Source organism: Neofelis nebulosa, chromosome 11 (assembly GCF_028018385.1).
Source record: "Neofelis nebulosa isolate mNeoNeb1 chromosome 11, mNeoNeb1.pri, whole genome shotgun sequence".
Lineage (NCBI taxonomy): Eukaryota > Metazoa > Chordata > Mammalia > Carnivora > Felidae > Neofelis > Neofelis nebulosa.
In genome coordinates this window covers 86,821,348-86,828,542 of record NC_080792.1, presented here as the reverse complement: position 1 = coordinate 86,828,542, position 7,195 = coordinate 86,821,348, and positions in this window count along the sequence as shown.

The following is a 7,195-nucleotide window of genomic DNA, read 5'->3' as shown; positions in this document are numbered from 1 at the left end:
AATGTTGATTTGGTGTTTTGATTGACACATTTAAGTCCAATCAAGATGATCAGGCCGCACTGTCAATTGTAAGAAAGTAAACATGAAAAGGAAGTTGTAATCTAGTAGTTCCCAAAGTGAGATCCTTGAAACCCTAGTTTCCTTGTGCAAATCAATTTGGGAAACACTGACACCCCTCTCTTTCTGGAAAAGTCAAATGAAGCTTAGGATATTAAAGGCCCTGACGATTCCTGCATGAAAGAAACCCGTGGAACTTTGTTGCTCCCCTGTTGCCCAAACTTCATTGACCCATAAACTCTTTTCTTATGAGACATCTATTATCAGCTGCGCCCTGGATGCACGTCATTACTGAACCCCATCCTGTAGCTACCACCCTGGAGGAATATACCACCAATCTGATTGCCATTAGCAATATTTGGTAGGAGCTAAGTGCACATTCAATATATCCTCCGTGAGGCACTGCTACAAAAAAGCTTTGCCAACATCTCTCACGAGGCCAGTAGCCTATGGGAAAACCGAAGGCACCGTGACTTCTATCTTAACAACAGAGTAGGCATCAATGTGTATTTAAAAAAAAATCCTCCATTTATTGTACAAACTACAATGCATAATTGGTTTTCTATAAGGACAGAATGGATATGGTTCATGTGCACTTACCAAAGGTTACTTGGAACAATGGGACATTTGCAAGTGACCTTGCTCTTATCATAGTCCCTTTCTAAACATCACACATCTTCGAGTTCCTGGCAGAATGACTGTTTTCCTTGTCTGGTAAGAAACATGACATGGAAAGTAAATATTTACTCTTTGCAAAAAATGTTATGGTCAAATGAGATCTGAGGACTCCCAGAATTCCCTCCTAGCATGGTAAGTTGGCTCAAGAGAGAGGCTTATTTCTCACACCTTCCTCCTCACACCCACGGCATCTCCAGCCCAACCAGTCATTTTTCAGCTCGTGGCCTATGCCACATCTCTGCCTAGTTCTCTGCTTTTGCCATCACTGTTCTCCTTGCCCAGAGCACCTTTCACCTCACTACCAATAACCTCTCCCACCAGACATTTGTCACCTACTATGGGCCAGGCTCTGCTAAGAAGTTTGCAACTATGACCTGATTTAATAGAAATTTAGGACCCCAATTGACTGATGGGGAAACTGAAGCATCAAGGGGTTACATAACATGCCCCTCTTTACACAGGTAGGCTGGGTGGAGCTGGGATCTGAACCTGGGAAGTTGGGGTCCAGATTCCCTGCATTTACCCTTAAGTGTTCCCAGTTGATTTTTGTTTTTATTGAGGTGAAATTCACACAACATGAAACCAACCATTATGGAGTGTGCGATTCAGTGGCATTGAACACATTCACAGTGTTGTGCAACCACCACCTCTATCTAGTTCCACAACATCTCATCACACCGAAAGGAACCCCTGTGCCCATTAAGCAGTCACTCCCCACCCGCCCCTCCCACAGCCGCTGGCACCCAGCCACCTGCATTCTCCTACTTATTTTGCCTGTCCTGTTGAGCAACCAGTTCCCTTTCTGGCACAGTGCCTCATTTTCCTGTGGGGAAATCATTCTTCCCTCACATACAAAACAGCCAGGACTTGGGTTCCTGCAGGATAGTAACTGAGTCTTGCTTACTTCTGCGTCCCCGGTGATCAGCCCTGAGCACAATGCTTGTTGAAACAAGGCAAGCTGGAAGTTCCGCCTTTTTCCACTTGTTCTTTGCCATCTATTGAATTTATTGAGGACCTACTATGTGCCACTGTGTGAATGCTCAGAATACCTCTAAGAGGAGGCAGAAAAGAATACCCCTCCTATACCGATGAGGCAACAGAGGCTCAGAAAGTGAAAAACATTTTTTGTTTTTCCTCTGGGTCTTTTTAACTGTTGTTCCTCTTGCCTTGAATACTCTTCCCCCAGAATTTTCTGCTGCCAGTGCTCTTGCCACTTCTCCCCTGTTTGTTTGGAGTCTGAGCTTGCCCCTGTGTTAAAAAAGCAGAAACCCAGCACACAAAGGAAATTCATGCCTTTGTCTTCCATAAAGCCCCAGGCTCCTTCGGACACCCAGCTCCTCTATTTTTGGCTGAGATTCTCTCAGCTTCAGGAGCCTCCTGCTAATTGGAGGCCTTGGTCTGCAGTTTGTGTGTCTTTGATGAATAAAAAATGGAGACACGAATTAATTATTACTTAATAAATTCAGTTTGGTTAATGACAATCTTTCAAAACATAAGGCCCCCAAGTTGGAGCCAGCCCACATGTCCGTCAGGGGGTGGCTGGTGAAGTTGGTGATGGCATGGTGGTGTGCCAGCGAGGGACATCTATAGGCACTGACGTGGAAAGATGGCCAGGACGTGGTGCAGGAAACGGAAAAGAAAATTGCAGAAGAATTTGGACAGCACAAACTCATTCTCTTAGAAGAGAAATGCACATGTGTGAGAATGTACATATAGATGTATTCACAAAAATTCTACAAGAACACTATTTTCAGGGGCGCCTGGGTGGCTCAGTCAGTCAAGTGTCCGACTTCGGCTTAGGTCTCGACCTCACAGTTCGTGGGTTCGAGCCTCGTGTCGGGCTCATGTGCTGACAGCTCAGAGCCTGGAGCCTGCTTCAGGTTCTGTGTCTCCCTCTCTCTCTGCCCCATCCCCACTCATGCTCTGTCTCTCTCTGTCTTAAAAATAAATTTAAAAAACATTTAAAAAATTTAAAAAAATAAAAGGACACTATTTTCTTATTGTGGTAGGATGCACATAACCAAATTTGCCATCTCAACCATTTTTCAGTGTGCAGCTTAGTGGTATTAAATACATTCACGATGTTGTGTAATCATCACTACCATCCGTCCTCAAAGCTTTCATCTATAAAGCTGAAACTCTGTCCCTATTAAATACTAACTCCCTATTACCACCCCCACCCCCACCCCCTGATATCCACCATACTATTTTCTGTCTCTATGGTCTTAACTACTCTTGAGTACCTCCTGTAAGTGGAATCATACAGGATATCTTTTGGTGCTTGGATTCTCCAGTTCAGCATAATATCATCAAGGCTCATCCACGTTATAGCATGTGGCAGAATTTCCTTAAAAATTTTTTTTTAATGTTTATTTATTTTTGAGAGAGAGAGAGAGAGAAACAGAGCATGAGCAGGGGAGGGGCAGAGACAGAGTGAGACACAGAATCCAAAGCAGGCTCCAGGCTCTGAGCTGTCAGCACAGAGCCCAATGTGGGGCTCGAGCTCACGAGCTATGAGATCATGACCTGAGCCGAAGTCGGAAGCTTAACCGACTGAGCCACCCAGGCACCAGGCACCCCTCCTTCCTTTTAAAAAGCTGAATAATGTTCTATTGTATGGATATACTACATTGTGCTTATCCTTCCCTCCACTAATGGACATCCACACTGCTTCTGCATATTAGCTATTGTGAATAACACTGCTAGGAACAGGGGAAAACGCCAAATTTTTAATGAAAACTAATCTTTGTGTAAGAGGATAGAATTATGGGGAGTTTTTACTTCCCTTCCCTCACTGCAAATAATTCAATTACCAAATGTACAAAAATATCTAAAACCTAGAGAAAGCCCTGACTCCTCATATACATCTTACAGAAGTGTAGCCACAGTTTGGGGTATATTCTTTCACATGTTCTTCTCTGCACATGTGAACATATAATACACATATAAATACTTATAGAAAATGGAAACCGAATTGTAGAATTTTGCAAATTGCTCTGTGGACATTGTATTGTGGGCACCTTTCCAAGGCAGTTCATGGACATTTACTTCATTCTGTTTGAATGCTTCTTAATATTCCATTATTTATGTGCTACAGGTATATTTAACGAGTACTCTATTGTGTAAACTTGGCATTTAGGTTGTTTCCAGGTTTTGCCGTTATAAACTATGGTGTAACGAATATCCTCGAACGGTTATCTTTGTACGAGTGAGTGTAACTAGTTTCAAGGCAAGTTCCCAGAAGCAAAAGTGTTGCTCCAAAGGGTATATACACTCTTAAAATGTGGCCAGGTATTGCCCAGTTGTCTTACAAGATAGTTTGCTCTGATTTACCCCCATCATTAGTATGGATGGGGAACACCTTTCCACACATTCTAAACCAACATCAGATAATCTTCCCCTTTTTAATTTAATAAAGACAAAGCTTATTACAGTTTCAATCTGTCGTCTTCAATTATGACTACAGTTGAATTTTTTAAGTTTAATGGCGAGTAGTTTTTCTTCCGTGAATATTTATATGTTTTGCTCACTTTTTGTTTAGTGGGGAGGCTTTTCTGTTTCCTTAAGGCATTCCCTTTCTACATGATGTCATGTGACTTTTTATTACAACTAACAAGTTCAAGCCTACAATCCCTTATCTGAAACCCTTGGGGAAGATGTGTTTCAGAATTCAGAATCTGTTTGGTTCTTGGAAAGGCATCGGGGTCCATGTGGCTTATCTAACATTCCCAGGAAGTCTGGGGCAGCCCCCTTATACTCAAACACATTAATATTTCTGCAGTGAAAAGTATAAACATTGCCACAAAGTGGGATGAATAAGGAATATAAATAGCCTCACATCCTTTCAATTCAGGTTTTGCCACCAAATGTGTTAGCAATAAAAACTCACAGTTTTCAGAGTTTTTTGGACTTTAGAATTTTGGCTAACAGATTGTGGACCTGTTTCTATCACTTTCATTTGCAGGAAAAAAAATAGTAAAGATTACTTTTAAATTAAATAAATAAGGCTCATGCAGGGAAATTAATAGGCAAGGGCAAGATCAGGATTCCTTCTTCCATCTCTAGGCTTTGGGAGGATCTGGGCAGGTAGGATGAGGCATGGATGTTTATGTTAGCCTGAGCTCTTAGGGACAAGAGCACATAGATGCCCCTGTCACTGTCAGCTTTACCTAGCTACCTTCTGCCTTCTCCCTTGCACACTTTTTCCTTTTCCAGCCCAACGGCCCTAACCCCACCATGCATCCCATACTCCTCATGTCTGCCTCTTGTGCCCAGCCCAGCCAGGACCACCTTCCCAGCCAGGACCACCTTCCCAGCAGCCCCTTCTTTGGTGTGACTGCTGCATGCAGTTTCCTTTGCTCCACACTGGAATGCAGATGAAATTAATTCAGTCCCACGGAGTAGCCCAGCTGGAGGGGCTCTCACTTTCCCGCCATCCAAGAATGTAAGTCAGTGATTTCCATGAGGAGGCCCTGATGCTAATTCTTCCCCCAATATATAAAACCAGGTGCTTCCAGGAACTGTAAATATGAATCTACTTTAGGCTTTTAGAGCTACTGTGGAATTGAATAATCATAAAAGATACTTCTTCCGTGGAGATTTATGCCCTCCACGCACCCCCACCCCCAGTTCCCAACCGATAAAAAAACCATATTTTACCAAAATATATCTCCCATCAGCGGTCCTGGAACACCTCACTAACTGACTATATTTATTGGGAAATGATTCACATTAATTTCAGGCGTCATCCTAATATTATATTTATGACAGACTGTGTGAGCTCCGGCAAGGGCCCTTGCCTCGTTCCTGGCATACATTCTCTGTTTCTGCAAATACATATTGTAAACACTGCCTGGAGAGATAAAATCATAAAACCAAAATAGGTTATCTTTGGAAAATCTGTTAATCCTAATCAAATAAGACAACTGCTTGCCTGATTTGAGAAGCTGAGAGGCCGCGCCCAAGGTCTGTGGGGGGTATTTCTCTTGGAACTTTCTTATTCCAAATCTCAACTCCCCCTCCCCTAAGATATGATGTGACTTTTTCATGCTGGGGAGACCCTCACAGAGAAAGAGGCTTGACTTACAAATCCTGCCAGTGAATACTTGCTTAATGAGCAGGAGAAACCAAAGGGAGAAAGGAGATCCAAACTGGGATAAAATGTAAGCAAGTTTGTCCAGTGAACCCATCTTGTGTGGCCAGATGCAGCAAGTGTGGGTAGGAACCCAGACAGAGAAAATGCAAACTGTCTGCTCCTAAGGATATTATTACTTTGGACAAACCAGAGAAAGAGAAGAGAAGGGGCCATTCTTTAATGCCTGGAGAGAAAGACTTGAGGGTTTATAAGAATAGAGATCTAATATTTCATTTTTAATTGTAATCTGTGCAATGTGATGTACACACACACACACACCATTGCAGCTGTCATGTCCAGTAAAAGCTACTATCCAGGACAGCCTCCAGTGGGTGTTTTGGGGAAAAGGGACAAAGGGCTTTGTTCCACTTTGGGGCCATTGTAGTCTGATGCAGCTGTTTCTGCCTGTCCTCCATACATTCCTGAATCTGAGAACAGCACCCCTCACCCCTCCCTCACCACAATCCCAGCTCTTGGGTGAAGTCTACTTGAATCCTTGGCTCCAAGGATGGGCACATGACTTACCTGGCCAATCAGAGCATTCTATTCTACAATGATTGTTGTCAGCCTGGCCAGTTAGAGCTTGCTATCCTTCTGGCTATAGCAGTTGCCTCAGATTGGCACATAACCCGGGACTGGCTAATAAGAATAGGTCAGGGGCTCCTGGGTGGCTCAGTTGGTTAAGGGTTTGGCTCTTGATTTCAGCTCAGGTCATGATCTCATGATTCATGGGATTGAGCCCCAAATTGGGCTCTGCACTGACAGTGTGGAAGCTGCTTGGGATTCTCTCTCTCCTTCTTTCTCTCCCTCTGCCCCTCCCCTGCTCACACTCACTCTCTTGTGTGCTTTCTCTCTCTCTAAATAAATAAACATTAAAAAATCTTTAAACAAGAACAGCTCAGATACTTGGCCCCCGAGAGTGGTCCACAAAACGGCAGAGCTCAAAGCCAGGTTGAAGAAAGCCACTCCAGGATTTCTGCTGGAGTTTTAGGGATAAGAAAGACAAACTTTCTTTTAGACTGGGACTTTTGAGGGGCGGGGTATAAACTTGAGCACCCGGTGCCTAGCAGGCATTTTGTCACCATGAGGGAGAACCCTCCTGGGAATAAAGACCATAGACGAAAATAGAGTGGAGTGATGGAAAGCCAGATTCCTAATGCTGATAAAGATGATGACAATAGTTCTAATGCTAATAATAGCTAACTCTTATATTGTGACACTCTTCTCTAGAAACTATACCTATAATGATTCATTTGGTCCTCTTAACTCTAGGAGATAGGCACTTTTATTATTTCCATTTTATAGATGAGGAAATGGAGGCAGAGA